Raw genomic sequence first — 17344 nt, 5'->3', positions numbered from 1 at the left:
ACCGGCTGATTTTATTTTCCATTACTGCGCTCTCTCCGGAGGGCGAGTGGCAGCGTCTCACCTTCAGACCTCCACCTTCCTTCCTTCATGGTCGCTTGACTGACCACTCTCAGTAGCACCCGGCCCACGTGTTCCCAGGATCCACTGCCCTTGTTTTCTCTTGTTTCACATGCACTTAGGTCACAGCGAACGTTCATCTTCAGCATCGCTTCCCCTGGCGTTGGCTCTGCACTTTGTCATACTCTGGTTCCCGTCACCCCGCTAGGTGACACCTGCTGGGAAGCCCACACCCAAATGCCAGGTAGACAACAATGCACTACCAATCACCAAAACTAACTAGGGACTTTAAAATAGCCAGAAAAACTAACACCTCTTTTAGTCCAACCACATAAGCACTTTGCACCATTCTTCTTTTCAAGGTTCACTACTCTGCAAACCATTCTTGCCTCACTCTTTAGTCTCCACAAAGGACACAGTACTTCCCTCATCCTTCAAGTAGGAACTCCGCAGCCCCTACCTCCAGGTCCAGGAGTCGTCCAACCAAGGCACGTCCTCTCCTCACCCCTCACGTCCCCTCCTGAGAGCAGCCCCCACTTGTTCTCTGGATTCCATCCCCTCCTTCTCAGGGACATCACACTCAACTCCACCTTCTCTCTCTGCTCTTCCCGTTTCTACTAGAATATTCAGGAAAACATTTACATATCATATCTTCAAGTCTCTCATCAAGAAAGGAAGGAAAGAAGGCAGGAAGGTAGGACAAAAGAATCGAGGGAGGGAGGCAGGAAGGAAGATGAAAGAAAAAATGAAAAGAAGGAAAGAAAGGGAACGTCTCCTTTATTCTGACTTCCCTATCCAGCGACTACTTTCTCAACTCCTGATATAATTTCCTCAGTTACTTTTTTCGTTTCCCCATTTCCCGTTCACTCCTCACACTATTAATTTGTCTTCCAAAACACGGCTCCTGCTAGGGTCACCATCACAGCCGTCCGGCAGAGCTCAACGGATGCTTTTCACTTTTCTTCCTTCTCCCAGAGTCTAATGTTCCTTCTCATTTTACTTGGTTCGCTTGGCCACCCTCATCTATCTCTGGTTTCTTTTGCTGTCAAATTACAGAAGGCCAGCTGTAACTATCTGAGGCAAAAGGAGAGTACATGGGGGGAACGAACCACACCAGCAGGGAAAGGAAGGGTGCTGGCACAGCTGGACACCGGGGATGGAATTCCACCAGGAGCCAGTCTGTGCCATCTCCCCTTGGCTCCAACTCTCTCCACCTCCTGAGCCTAGGAGTGTCCACGTCTCTCCATGCATGGGCTTTATTCTTTCTGATGAGCAGATCCAGCTGAAAACACGGTGCCCTGATGTCCCTCCCCTTCGAGTTCCCACGCTTCCTATCTCTGAATCTCTGCACAGGAACAGAAGTGAGTCCTAGCTCCAGTTTGAAGCTTCTCAGAAAGGACAGGCAATTGTCTCCCTGGGTCACACTGCACCACTGGAGCCATCAACGGCTGTCAGAACAGAGGAATTCAGAAGACTACAGGAAGATCTCATGGGTAATCCAGTTCCAGCGCAACTCCAGGAAGAAACGTGTGCACAGGAGTAATTCTCTGCGGTGAGACGGGGAGTGCTGAGCAGAAGCACACTGGACCGTTGCTATGCGAGCCCTCAGGCTTTGGAACTTCTCAAGAGCCCTTCCCTGACTTGTCCTCTCACTCCGACTTCCTACCTGAGCAACTCAGTTACACCCACGATGTTGTAATTACCATCTGTATTAGTCAGGCTCCTCCAGAGAGAGAGAACCAACAGGAGGTACATACATGTGGAAAGACACTTAGTTTAAGGAACTGGCTCATGTTAGAGGGGGAGGGAACGTTCTAAACCCGCGTGCCGGGCCATCACACTGGAGACCCAGGAAGCGCACACACTGTAGCTCTAGTCCGAAGGCCATGTTGGCAGCATTTTCTCTCACTCAGGAGAGGCCAGTCTTACTCTATTCAGGCCTCCGACAGATTGCATGAGCTCCCCAGCCCCCCATTATGCAGGGCAATCTGCTTTGCTCAATGTCTTCCCATTTAAATGTTAAGCTCATTCAAAAACACCCTCACAGGAACATCCAGAATAATGTTTGACCACATTTCCAGACGCCACGGCCCAGCCAAGCAGACAAATATAATTAATCATCATTTCACCCCTAGCTCATCTTTCTCGTTTGAGATTCAGACCAGTACCCAAGTCTACTTAATATTTACCTCCACTGAGGTTTCAAGGACACCTGAAGCTCACAGTTCCAGACAGGACTCACAACCTTTTCTCCAGGCTGGGCTCCTTCTAGCACCCACAGCGTCCTGCCCATCCAATTAATCAAACCACAGGCCTGAGATGCACCCTTGAGGGCTCCCCTCCCCAGCCTTCTCCCACCACCACCGAGACACCAATGAGCACCGTACCATCAGGCTCATCTCCAGACCACTTCTCAAGGGCATCTAACTTGTTCCAAGCACCACAGGGCACCTGCACACAAGCCCTCTTTGTCTCTGAGCTCAATTACTGTGACAGCCCTCGTCCCCTTCTTGTGTTTCTGTTCTCTCTCTTGTTCTTAAGGAACGGCTGAGACTCAGTACTTCTGAAAAAGCCCTACAAGATAGCCCTCCTTTTACCCTCCCTATTTACCGTGTGCTCTGCCTCCAGCTCTTAATGCCCGGCTGCTCCCATCCCATACATTCTAACTCAGTGACGGCCTCTCGGTCCCTTTATCACCCATGCACCGTGTGCTCTGGGACCGTGCCCTGGACAACTCACACCACCCTCGTCCCAAGCCCTGCTCCCGCTGGCCTGATGAACACATACCAACCCATCAGGAAAACCTTTTCTGGACCACAACACCAGGCAGGTCTACCGACAGAATGTGTCGCGTTTTAAGGGCATATCTTTGTGAATATTTGTTTAGTATCTGACTCCCCACTAGTTGGATGGCTCCCTGAAAGCAGTGTGACTTGAGTTTCAATCAAGTAGTAAGCGCCCTAAAAAGGTTTGTTTACTGAGTGCTTTAAAGTTTCTCTTGGTTTTTATCTTTTTAAAATTTTCCTACTCAAAGTTGTAACCAAGAATAGCACCTCTCCATTTTGTCACTGATTTCTGATTCCTCCTCTGCCATCATCCTCCACAAAGAAAACTGAGCACAGATCCGACAGAACTGGGCACTGGCTGTGTCTTTCCAATTTAAACAGAAAAATTCCTTTCATTCAAACGAAAGCAGACTTTCCACGAAGCCGCACATTCTGCTGTCTTCCTGTTGCAGCTTTCTCAGTAATTTCTTGAAAATCATGACACCACTGTCAACCCTTCTGTGTCAAAAGCAAAGGTATCAGCATGACTCACAAAAAAAGCCGTTTATTAAATGCCCACAACGAGAATATCCAAAAACTCACTTAAAGATTCAGTCCAAGATGTAGTGCTATGCACTTAAGCAGAAGTTGGACTTTTTCTAGATTTAGTTTTAAAGAGCAACGAGAAAAAATAAGGTAAAATAAATGAAACAGCTCCATGGGCCCATCTTCATCTTTCCAACAACTCCCCACACACGCCCCGTCACAGGCTTAGGTACCGACCTCTCAGCCCGTCGACCACTTCGTCACATTCACCTCGGCCATGCTGGCAATAACTAGGCTCAAAATGACAAAACCCAAAGAATTCTTCCCTGGTGTCCTCACAGCATTTGGCCAAGTCTTCTCATCTGGCACGTTCGATCTGCACAGGGCTTCTGAAACAAATTCAGGAGCACTTCTGTGACAGGACAAGCACACCTGTCTTTCATCGTAACAACCACTCACTCCCGTCAGCTTTGGCAGAGTGGACCATACCCACAAGGAAGACACAGGGCTGTCAGCTTCTCATTAATGGAACACTTTCATAACACATCTGCCTTCACATGTATACATACCAGGCATGGCTAAGAACAAGCAGACGCTAAAATACGGTCAATGCGTCTCTGCACTATGGAAATTCTTTTATAGCAACAAGTTCTTTAAAAGCATACCCAAGCACACACATAAAGGCACCGTACAAATTCTTCCGATGTGAGTTTGATACAATAAAACCTAAGTGTGACCAATACAACTACATAATTCCTGGATGTTTAAATATGTGGAGGAACCCTTCAAATACAGCTGAAGGGTTGAACACTACGGGGAAAACCATGACACCCAGTGGCTAAAGACCTTCAATGCCGCACGAATTTTTCTGTGTCCTCTCTCTGTCACAGTCGTGCCCGTGTTGATCTGATCATCAAGTTATCTATTTATTTACAGAAATTCATGATATTGAAATAGCTGATACATTCATGAGCAATTCTGTATTTTCACATGCATGTGTAATTTTACCTTTTATTTGAAAGATCGTGGATGCCAACGTTGTATACTTTGTGCACTGACAGTTCTGTCTGCTGATGCAGGCGCTACGTGAGGACACCTCTTAAAGATACATATCCACTTGCAGAGAGCCTCCTAATCTCCATGCATGATCAGAATTCACTCTGTGCTAGCCCACTTTATTTTTCCCCTTTGAAAAACCTTCAGAGAAAAGTGTTACTTCACTTGGCGAACCAATAACGGAAGCAGACCTCATTTATGTAACTGGGCAGAGCATCACCTGATGAACAGGGCCCTCTGGGAATAGGTAAGTCTATTCACACCTTTGCTGCCTCTCTTTTTTGGAGTCAATTTCATGTATTACTGTTTTTTCTCCTGGGTGTGATCACTTAGATAAACCCGAGAAGGTATATTAGTTTTTAAAGAAAAAATTCCAATCAGATTCCAGCCTTCTCAAAAAAATGATTTGTAACTCTGAGCATGTTCCTTAAGTCCCTGAAATTTTAGTGTCTTTACTTGAAATCTTGGATTATACTTTACTATTTTATTTTATGCACCATGCAAAGTTATATTGTTGACTATATTCCCTGGGCTGTACATTATATCGCTGTGACTTATTTATTTTTGTAACTGGTATTTTGTTTGTTGGTTTTGCTTTTTTCTTTGGTGGGGCAGGGTAATTAGCTTTATTTATGTATTTATTTTAATGGAGGCACTGGGGATTGAACCCAGGACCTCATGCATGCTAGGCATGCACCCTACCACTGAGCTACACCCTCTCTGCTCTAACTGGTATATTGTATTTCTTACTCCCCTCACCTGTTTTATCCATCCTTCCACCCCACCTCCCTTCTGGCAACCATTAGATTGTTCTCTGTGTCTATGAGTCTGTTTGTTTTATTTGTCCTTTTGGTTTGTTTTTCACATTCCACGTATAAGTAAAAACATACAGCACTTGTCTTTCTCTGTCTGACTTACTTTACTAAGCATGATACACGCCCCCCCACCCAAGTCCAGCAATATTGCTGCAAATGGCAGAATTCCATTCTTTCCTATGGCTGAACAGTGGTTCACTGTGTGTGTATGTGTGTGTGTGTGTACATAAACACAAAATGGGATATCCATTATCCAATAGGATATCCATTATTCATTCATCTACTGATAGACACTTAGACTGCTTCCATGTTTTGGCTATTGTTAACTAATGCTGCCAGGACCATAGGGGTGCATGTATCTTTCCAAATTAGTGTTTCTGTTTTCTTTGGATAAATACCCAAGAGTGGAATTGCTGGATCATTCAGTAGTTCTACTGTTAATTTTTCTGAGGAAACTCCATACTGTTTTCCCTAGCGGCTACACAAAACAACATTCCCACCAACAGTGCACAAGGGTTCCCTTTTCTGTGCCTCCTCAGCGACACTTGTTATTTCTTGTCTTTTTCATGACAGCCGTTCTGACAGGAGTGAAGTGATAGTTCATTGTGGTTCTGATTTGCATTTCCCTAATGATTACTGATGTTGAACAGTTCACTGCACCTGTTGGCCATCTGTAAGTCTTATCTGGAAAATATCTACTCATATTCCTGCCCATTTTTCAATCAGATCGTTTATTTTTTGATATTGAGTTGTGAGTTCTTTATATACGTTGTCTATTAACCCCTTATCAGACGTATCATTGGCAAACCTCTTCTATTCAGTAGGTTGCCTTTTTGTTTTATTGATGGTTTCTTTCACTATGCAAGAGCTTTTTTTTTGTTTTTTTCTGCTAGTCCCATTTAATTTTGCTTTTGTTTCCCTTGTCTGAGGAGACAGATCCAAAAAAAAGTATTCTTAAAACTGATGTCAAAGAATGTACTGGCTTATATTTTGTTCTAGGAGTTTTATGGTTTCAGGACTTACATTTAAGTCTTTAAATCATTTTGAGTTAATTTTTGTTAATTTTTGTATTGTGGTCCAGTTTTTTTGGGTTTTTTTTTTTTTGCTTGTAACTGTCCAGTTTTCCCAAAACCACTTATTAAAGAGACTGTCTTTCCCCATTGTATATTCTTATCTCCTTTGTCAAAAACTATTTTGTGTGGTCTATTTCTCCAGTCCCAGAATACAAGTTCTAATTGGCTTTCAATGACCTGTACCATACACCAAGCCCAACCCACAGGAGGCTAGCAGAGTGTGGTGTCCACGAATGGTTACAGAATAACTGAGGTCTTGATGGGTTATGCCATTTCTAAACCAATTTTTAAATGTGGAAAAAAAAAACCTAGCAAGCAATAAATAAAAAGCACATATTAAAAAACAAGCATAATACAGCCAAATTTAGGAAAAAAATGATGAAGAACATGGTTTAAATGATTAAAAAAAACAATTTTCAAATTGTGGATATGGCAGGAATAGAATTAATTTCTTTTTTTGGTTTTAGGGTCTGTGGAAACTTCATTATAAACAAGCAGGTTTTCACAGTAATTTTGAAGAAAGGAAGGAAGGAAAAAAGATACACTATAAATTAGGTACACTAACCAAGAGAAATATATATAGTATAAATTAATATAAACGTGTTTCCACGTGTGAACACAGGGCAATTATCTATCATTTTGGGCCAGTCACATGGAGCTGTGTTTGTTAAAATGTTATAGTTAATGTTCCTGAAAAAGATCTGCCCTAAATTCAGCCACTGCTTCACTGATTGATTCATTCATTAATCCATCCATTCACTCAAGATCTCAGCAAATATTTATAGTGATTTTCTTCTCAGTAAAAGACTCTGCTAACACTGTAAGATATCCACATCTGTTTGATGGTAACCTCGGGCTCTGTAAATTTACAGAAGTGTAGGAAATAATTTTCTTGTATCAATACATTATATAACTGCACTTAAAATATCAGCTTTAATTTTAAGCAATGGGAAGAAGCAGAAAACAGTTTATATTCACCATCTATTACATGTGTAAATATACAAATATTTACAATATATTATTAAAATGCACACATGGTGTACTAATAAATCATGTTTATGGATTTAGGAAAAAAGGCAGTTACACATACTGAGAGCCTTTCCTTCTACTAACAAGTTTCTAGATTCTACATTACTGTTTCTGTGTTTGGTAAAACAGTATTACAACCCAAAAGGGAATGATGGGGGACAGGGGGCTTGGCCAGATGGCCATGGCTGGAAAAGCAGGTGATCCCATCAAATTCCATTCCAAACGCCTCCAAAGAATCACTCTGAGGCAGTTAGATTCCCTTGTGGCAGGTGATGAGACTTAGAAATAAGCACATGTATCTACAATGAAAAAGAAATATGCTACAGCACCAATTCACAGCTCTGTGCTAAGCACCTGAAATGATCCAGAAGAATCTGTGTAACCGTAAATCGGAAATGACATCTATTACAACACAGGGCTGCAGCACGGTCGCGCTGTAAAGTCACGTGAAGCTGTGTAACCTTTGGCTGATACATTCTTCCAGTCCAAACTGCCGGATACCACGTGCATCTATGATTGGGAACGTGTGTACGAGTCAACAGCCATTGTTGATACAGCTTCCAATGTCTGATTTCACTAATGAACCCCGGTGTTCCTCTGTTAGCTCCATGGCAAGGGCAGCGATGTACATGAAACCCTCCTAGACTCAGGAGATGTTCAAGTTAATTTACTGTAATATAAAGATTATGACATATGATAGATTTTCCTAAATAAGTAATAAGATCTAAAGTAAGATTTTGCTCCTTGTGTATCAGTAATGAATCCAAATACATTCAGGTTTTAAGTAAATATCTATCTTCCCTAAGTTAACTTTACCTTAAGCAGCTCCTTTTCTGTTTACACACAAAAATGCTACAAACTCCAATTTAAAAATCATGTTTTCAATTCGCACTCAAACAATGTATTTTGGGCAAAGAGAATCTTTTAAAAATACATCATAGGTAGATCAACGTTTTCAATTCAACTCACAGAAAACAAGCCAAAATGACCTAAAATGAGGAAGAGAGGTTTAGAATAGGGGTCAGTGAATGAGAGCCTGCTGACCAAGCCCAGCCCCTATTTTTGTGTAAAGGTCTTGCTGGACACAGCCACGTCTGTTAATTCATATACTGTCTATGGCCACTGTCAGACTAGGACAGCAGAGTTGAGCAGCTGATGTAGACACCACACTGCCTGCCAAGTCAGTAATATATACTATCCATCCCCATACAGAAAAGGCTTGCTGGCCCTTGGCTTAGAGCTGTGGACCTCAAACTTGTATTTGCCTCAGAATCCCTGGAGGTTTGAGACTTACAGATAAGCTGCCCCCACCCCCCAGGAGAGGTTCTGATTCAGCAGGTCTGAGGAGGGGCCTGAGAATTTGCACTGTAACCAGCTCCCAAGCCACACTGACACTCCTGGACCAAAGACCACACTGCGAGAAACCCTACTGAGGACCAAACCTCCCTCTCCGTAGTGGCATCAATTTCCTCTGCTTACATGACGACACCGTGAAATGGCTGACAACAGTGCTGAATTCGCAACTTTCACGGCACCTTTAATCCAAACGTTATCCATCACCAATTCCTTTTTCGTTTTTGTTTTTTGAGGGGTAGGTAATTAGCTTTATTTATTTTTACAGGAGGTACTAGGATTGAACCCAGAATCTCGTGCATGCTAAGCACACACTCTACCACTTGAGCTATGCCCTCCCCCTTCATCACCAAGTAATCTTATCAGTTGCTCTCAAGTGCAGGTAATCATTACCCACCTCCCTCACTTGACTGATGAGGGGCTTATGTCATCACAGAGGCTAAATGGCTCGTTCTGGAACAGACCCAAAGCCAATAGTAGTGGGGGAATAAAACTCCAGATTTCTTCAGCAATTACTGGGCTCAGCAGGTCACATGGTCTTTTCTTAGAAATTCTAGAGTCGCATGATGGAAAAAGAACCAGAGGTCAACTTGCCAGTTGCCTTGCCTCTAAGCCCTGGGCCGATGCAGGACTCCCCAGCTACTCAGGTTCCTCAATTCCATACTCCAACTACAGAGAGATGGAAGAAAGCAACTTTCCACGCACGCTCAGGGTTGGAGCTCTCAGTAAGATCTAGGTGCCGTTTGCTTGCAATTTCAAGAGAATTCAATAAGGGCAAAATGACCTTGAAAATTCAATAAACTCACTCTCTTGCAGTAAAGTGGTGATTCTGCTTTCTGTGATTACATTCCACTATTTGGGAAAGGATTTTCAATGCCAGTGTTCTCAAGATTATCTACTATACCAGCAGTAAGGAGTGAAGTTTCTAAAGACATGATTGTGAGTCAATTACACCGTATGACAGCTGTGCAAACTAGGACAATACAGAAGATCTTTTCACAAGTGCCACATCCAGTCAAAATGCAGGCTCAATTAACCCAGATTACCACCCAGATTAGTGACATTAGTATCTTTCAAAACTCTTGGCATAAATGGCCCTTAAAAGAGAATCACATTTATGGTTAGTGATTTTAAAAAGATGAAGAGGAAAACAACAGTAGTTCTCAGGTCAAGTTCACAGTTAACTAAAAGCCAGCATTGAGAACATAATGAAAGATTTAAATTGTCATATGACATGTGAATGCTGAAGCCATCACTTAATGAAGGGTTCAGATATTATCTCCTTCCAAACGCAGAATGGCAGAACTAAAGTTACAAGAGAAAGAACCACAATTCGATTACCATCATTTTGCTTTGGCAGCCACACCTGTCCTTACAAAACATGCCCTTTTCCTGACGGCTGGCATTCCCCACAACGGAAAATTCAGTGCAGCTGAGAAAGAACATGAAGCCCCATCGCAATTTCTATGCTGTTAAAGGCATCATCAAGCTTCCAGCAGATAATGAGAACACTGCAGTACACCAACTTCCAGAAATCCACACCAACCGCCCACACTCCTCTCCACCAAAGGGGGTCTAATACCAGGTAAGAAGTCATGTTACACCTTAAGAGGAACATACAGATTTGTATTTCACTCTGATGGCTATCTGGAACCAAACTCATTCCAAAAAGTCATCTACTTGGACACAGTGCTATCTTCAGTCAACTTCGTTTCTTTTTAGCACTGTTAAAATCTGTGGATGCTGTGTTGATTACAGCTCCAGTTCTCAGTGGTGTTATTTCTGCTCCCTGGGCACCAGGAGCCGACCTCTCACTTGCCCTCATCTCCTCTTGTTCCTCAGTTTGTGGTCCTCTCCTTGATACACAGAGCACTGTTCCTTTCTCCATCTTCCTATTTCTATTAACCTTTCCCTTGACAGAACAAACCGACCACGATGACTTTGTCATCTGGCTGTCCCCCCACACTGACTGCTCCAAATATTCCCTGTCTTTCCTTCAATCTTTGTCATCATTTGGGATGCCTTCGGCTCAGACATCTTGTATCAAGGATTCCTCTCTTTGGCCACCAGTGCTTCTATTCCTCTGGCTCACGTCCTCCTGGAAACATTTTCCAACTGCAGCCCCTCCATTCCACCTTCCCCCTTCCATCATCCAGCTACCTCCCGTCTCCTCGGGTATCCAGCCAATGCCTTCAGCTCCCGTGCTCTACACCCACGCCCCTATCAGAAGTCCATTACTAAACCAATCTATGCCACGTATATTGGCGTATGTGTCCTGTATTTGCATTTGTTTAATTATCATTGCCCTTCCAGAGGTATAGTACCTTCATTTTACAGATGAGAAAACTGAGAAACAAAGTACCTGCCTAGAATTACATGCAAGATTCAGACTGGGCAGCCTAGCCTAGCCTTCCTCACTGGGGCTTCCATTTCTCTGCACCAGTCAAGACCACAAGCACATCTCTCCTGGTGAATGGGGTGCCGGAGCCCTACAACCCAAACAGTGCAAGTGGCCAGTACATCAAATGAAGCCAACAATCAGGGAGAAACGTACAAAACACGGAGAACTGAGCAAGGAGAGAGCAACTCCTTGTGGTACTCAGTCTCTGGTTCTAGGTTTTTAGGCACTTACTATATATCCTTACATTTCTCACATTTTTCTGAGTCTTTGCATAGATGATGCTTTTTTTTTTCCAATGCCTAAACCTTAGGTCCCATGATTATATCCCTCATTTTCAGCCGAATTATGGACTTTTCTATGAAGAGAAAACTGAAGTTCTCAGATCGGGACTTTTCCTGTGAAAATGACATTTTCACCTACGAGAGGGGCTAGCTTTCCTTCCGTATCTCCCACTGCAACTGCAAAGATGCCTACCGTCTGCCTGTGTTTTGGAGCCCGCTGATTACTGACGTCTCACGGTATTTGCTAGATCTGTTATCTGTTCTCCTTCCAGAATTCTGTGCTCTCCCTCTGATGCTTCCTGTCCCACCCACATTTAAAGACACTCATTTTAAAAATAAGCAAAACAAACCCTCTCCTTCAACTTCAGGCTACTTCCCAGACTTGTCCTCTTTACACAGCCAGGGGTCCCTACATCTGCATTCTGTGCTTTCTCAGCTCTCATTAAACTTTCCCTTTAGATGGAAAGAAACCACTCTAAGCAAGAGAGAAAATGCTAAAACACGTTTTTTAAACACTTAGAAACACACTTTTAAAACATTTAGTAAATCTTTGCTTATAGCATAGATTTACAGGAAATTTGCAAGAATGTTAGAGCATTCCCCGTGCTGTTAACATCCTCAACATGCATCCGGTACTTTGTTACAACTAATGAACTGATAGTGACACATTATGATTAACTCATGTCTATACTTTCTCTGGATTTTCTCAGTTTTTCCTTAATGTCTGCTTGTTGCACTGGGATCCCAACCAGGGTATTTCACAACTTTCAGTGGTCATATCTTCTCGGTCTCCCTTAGGCTGTGACAATTTCTCAGACTTTCCCTGTTTCTGATGATCCTAACAGCTTTGAGGGATACAGGCCAGGTAGTCTGTAGAATGTCTTTCAATTTTGGTTTTTCCAGTGCTTTTCTCATGATTAGATGGGGGTTATGGGTATTTGGGAGGGAGACCATGAAGGTGAAGTGCCCTTCTCATTCTATTATATCAAGCTTACACGCTGTCAACGTGACATATCCTGGTTGGTGCTGACCATCACTGGGCTGATGACACGTTTATCAGGTTTTCTGACTAGAATAACTTCTCTTCCTTTACTTCTGAGGAACATTTTAAATAATAGAAGATACAAATATTTAGCTTTGGAGTATCTAGATCACCAGTGAATGTTGTTACACCTACTGTCTACCTGCGTGTGTGTGAGCAGTCCTTTGTGGAAGTGCACCTTGATTTTGCACAAGGATAGAGAGGCACAGTGAGAGGGAGAGACACAGAGTAACCCAAGCACTCCAAAGAAGAGAGACTTCAAGTGACCCAGGGAACAAAAGCATCTGGGATTGAACAAGCACCCTGTGCTGAATGTGGAATCGTGAATTTCAGTGGATGGAGAGGGTTATATTCTTCAATATTTGTGAAGCAAGTTAAGTCACTGTAACGCAGACTCTAAACACAAAAGTTCAAGTAGGCTAGACGTTTGCTTCTCTCTCATGCAAGAGCCCAGAGGTGGGCGGATGGCCAAGGGCTGGAAGGTTAGCTTGCCATCCTCAACACATGACAACTGCTCCATTTGTCAACGCTGGTAAACCAACAGGAAGGAAAGATGAATGAAAGGCATCTGTCTTTCTTTCTCAAGAATCAGAGGCAGAAATTGTTCATGTAACCACTGTTATATCCCACTGGCCTGACCTTAGCAATGTGAATGCATACCAAGCTACAAAGTAGTGAGGCAGGGCAGGGTCTAACTGGATGCCCATTTGTTTGCTGAAAGTTGCTTAGGTTTATATGAATAAACAATCTAGAAGAGAATGGCTACTGGGAGAAGAAATACTGGTCAAAATGAGCAAATCCTTAAAGAAGTTGTGGTGTATTTATACAATGGAGTAGTACTCAGCCATAAAAAAGAATAGAATAATGCCATTTGCAGCAACATGGATGGACCTAGAAATCGTCATTTTAAGTTGAAGCCAGAAAGAGAGAGAAAAATACCACACGATATCACTCTAAAAAATCTAAAAAAAAGAAAAAGAAAAACAAGGACACTATCAACTCATCTACAAAACAGAAACAGATTCACAGACATAGTAAACAATCTTATGGTTATAGAGGAAAGGGGGTGGGATGGGATAAATTTGGAAGTTTGAGATTTGCAGATGTTAGCAACTATATATAAAAATAGATTTTTAAAAGTTTCTTCTGTATAGCACAGGGAACTGTGTTCGATATCTGGTGATGATCTTTAATGAAAAATATATGGAATATATGTATGTATGTGCATGACTGGGACACTGTGCTGTACACCAGAAATTGACATATTGTAATTGACTGTACTTCAATTTTAAAAAAAAGGAAAAAAGAAATCAATAACAAAAAAAAAGAGTAGATCTTTAACTGAACCCCTGGTGTCAGGTTGTTTCTCATTTTTTCAAATAAAGAGAGAACATCTGGACCAAAGCTGCAAATCGAATCAGCATCTCGTTGAGTTTACTCATCTGCATCATTATCCAAGCCCCACCCACACATCTTGAGCGAGTGAGTCAAAGGGTCTGTGATAGAAAAAAACGCACCTGAAGTTTAAGTTTAGCCAGTGACCCTCATCTCTGCTGTTCTCCCCAGAAGCGCAAGGTTAATTTTGCTTCACTGTTTCAGTAAGGAGGCCTTTTCTACAGGCTTTCAGGTGGGCTTCCTATCATACACATCTTCACTCTGTGGATCGTGCAAAGGTGGGGGATTCTCCAGGTGCCTCCCCTGTCTGTTCCAACTGTGCACTCAGGTCCTGGGGGAAGGACAGGGTGAGCTCTCTGCCTGCACCCCAATTCTGTGTTTCTCTGACTCCCAGAATGCCCCACTCTGACTGGTGGGATCATCTACACTCTGGGACCCAAGGGTTGGAATCAGAGGCAGTGTTAAGTACAACCTAAGATACAGTGAATTCCCCTTTTGTAGTTTTCGGACACCCAGGGAAAGGGTCCCCAGCGCCCTGGAGGAAGGCTCCAGGAGGATGTGTAATCCGCACAGAACACCATCTCAGCTACCTGGTCTTGGATGCATGGCTTCCCCTCTATGCAGAGGTCTTGGGCTGACTGAGATACTAAGACTGCTTCTGAGCTCAACCTGGCTTCTGTCTCCTAGTCCTAATGTGTTTCATGTGCAGAGATCAAGTAGGACCAGTAATAAGAGTCTTAAACCCTCCAACACAAAGAAAATGAAAAGAGGATGAGACGGAGGATATGTAATGAGTGGACCTATCATGGGACCTGACAACAACTAGGAACACAGAAAAGTGACAGATCTTGTCCTTATACCCTGCTGAAGGTTGTACCTTTTTTACATAACCATGCCAATTCTTTATAACGTATTCAGCAAAAGCAACCCTGTGATACCATGCTGAAGTGACTGAATTTAAGGATCTACGGTTGATATTTGTAATTGCCCAGACATGGAAACAAGCTAAACTTCCATCGAGAGAGACTGGATAAAGATGTTTATTTATACAATGGAATACTACCCAGGTATAAAAAAGAATAAAATATTGCCATTTGCAGCAACATGGATGGACCCAGAGATCGTCACTCTAAGTGAAATAAGTCAGAAAGAAAGAAAAATACCATATGATATCACTTGTATATGGAGTCTAAAAAAAATGACACATAATGAACTTATTTACAAAACAGAAACAGACTCGCAGACACAGAAAACAAACTTACGGTTACCAGTGGGTAGAGTGGGTGGAGAAGGATAAATTGGGAGTTTGGGATTTGCAGATACACACTACTATATATAAAATATATAAACAACAAGGTCCTAGTGTACAGCACAGGGAACTATATTCAATAGCTTGTAATAATCTATAATGAAAAAGAACATAAAGAGGAATATATGTGTAACCGAATCACTATGCTGTACACCAGAAATTAACACGACATTGTAAACCAACTCTGCTTCAATAAAAAAGAACCTACTGTTGAGAGAAGCCTAATAAAATAGTCCAGTGATAAGACATACTTATGCCTGAGGCCGCTGCATTACCTATGAACACATAACCCCCCTCCATGAGCAAGGAGAAACATTCTCAGTAACTCTGCACTCTGAGCATTTTGGAGTTTTAAAAATAGGTATCACAGTAAAACCACATAAATTCAGTCAATGCTTCATCATTTACCCATTTCAATGGCAAACGCAGGAAAACAAACAGGAAGACACGTTCATAATTTTCTGACTCAAGGACAAAATGCAATTAATGACAACCATTTCAATACCCAAACTTGACTACTGAATTTCAAAACAAAAATTCCAGCTAAAATAAACTTTGTAAGTTAGAACAGTCTTAAATTCCGAAGAAGCCTGAAATGAAACATGTCTCTTGATATATTTACTAAATTTACTGAAACAATGCTTTGGATACCTTTAAAAAAAGTTTCATCTTGCTTTCAGCTTAATTAGAAATAACTTGATTCACTCTCTTCTCTGTAAAAAGAAATGGGGAGGGTTTTCTTCTGTTATGTAGGGAACACTTTTTAGCAAACAAACATCAGAATCAGTTTCTTTGTGCATGCAAGGCACATTGTTCAAATGCAATCTGTGCCTTTCTCGACATAAGTGACACACTGACAGATTCAATTTTGTTTTAAGATCTGCTCCGGCACTGACAGAATGTTAAGCATCTTACTGCTATGGATGTGCACCATTTGAATTTTGTGTAAATTTTTGCTTTCTAATAATGAACTTCCAACAAAACAGCTAGTCAAGTAATCGCCATTTGAGTGTTCAAGGTTGATGGACGGCACTCAGTAGTTCTGGCTAATGAGGCACTGAAATGATGAGCAGAGAGACCGAGGCATTGGTGCTGTTAGCTGAGAAGTGCTGAGGACTTCTCCAGGGATGGATGCCAGGGGAAACACTGAGCATGAAGCAGAGGAATAGACGCCAGTGGAGACACTGGGGATGAAGCAGTCTGCACACTCGTAAATGACAAGGGCATTACCAGATGAACTGAACAGAGTGGAGGGGCTCACTTACCATCAGACGTCCTTGGAGTTCTGGCATCCACCAGTGCCTCTCACCACAATGGAGATTAAAACCTCCTGTTTCTTCCAGTGACTACAGTTGGGCTTCACTCACCTGAAACCAAAGGTTTCCTGATCAGTACACAGCTACCTTCCCAAGATGAATTAACCTCTTTGTTGTGTGTTGGTCTGATGTGATTCTAAGCCCACTTAATCACGACAAAGATGGAGCCGTCTCTGTAACTATAGCTGTTCTGATATAAAAGGGAAAGTGTTGGGTCAGGATGGCATCAGGGCCGTCTGTGGTTGCTCGGAAGCCCTCGGTGTTCGGCCGCTCGGGGCACATCAGCAAAAACACAAGCAGCGATGGCAGGGCCGTCAGACTGCACGCCCAGAGTTTGTGCAGACTGTCTGAGACTGTTCTGACTCTATGCTCACCTAAAGAGCTCTCTGAAGAGCTGGTGGCGTTAGCTCCTGCCTGGGCAAAACGACCCCTTGCCAGCAGTGGTGGAAACCATGCAGTCCCAAGGAGACAAATTTACCCACCAGAATCCACGCCCTCACTCCCCAGCAAGCTGCTCTAGCAACAGGCGGTGCTCACTTTGCACAGGCACCGAGACAGAGCCCCAGGTGGCCGAGCCAACCCTTCCGAGAACCACCTCGTAGAAAGATACACCTCAACTAAACCTGGACTTTATTCTTTTCATCCCTTCCTTGCCTGGAACAACAGTGTCATTAAGCTCTTATTGGTTTGGAGTATGTTGTTTCTTTATTGGCTTATTAAGAGACATTATCCTGTACACTACTGCCTTGTGAAATTATAATTTCTGCAGTGAACCTGTATTAAATACAATATTGGCAAAGACAACCTCAGTCTCTAAGCTGGATAGAACACTCTTCTAAAGAGCATGCTATCCGTAAAAACTGACCTTGAGGAGAATTAAGCAATCTTTTTTTCCTAGACTGGGGT

The 17344-nt window shown here is 42.7% G+C and overlaps 1 long non-coding RNA gene across 1 annotated transcript in view; it reads right to left on the bottom strand.

Moving 5' to 3' along the window:
• The window catches only part of LOC107034155 (uncharacterized), a 442513-nt gene that overhangs the window by 270396 nt on the left and 154773 nt on the right, over positions 1-17344 (bottom strand). The window contains exon 3 of the long non-coding RNA XR_012067473.1: positions 16388-16489. This is a non-coding gene — a long non-coding RNA (uncharacterized lncRNA). The remainder of the gene's footprint in view (positions 1-16387; positions 16490-17344) is intronic.

Source organism: Vicugna pacos, chromosome X, assembly GCF_048564905.1.
Source record: "Vicugna pacos chromosome X, VicPac4, whole genome shotgun sequence".
Taxonomy (NCBI): Eukaryota; Metazoa; Chordata; class Mammalia; order Artiodactyla; family Camelidae; genus Vicugna; species Vicugna pacos.
Note: the sequence above shows the minus strand (reverse complement) of the source record. Positions and strands in the feature narration are given on the sequence as shown.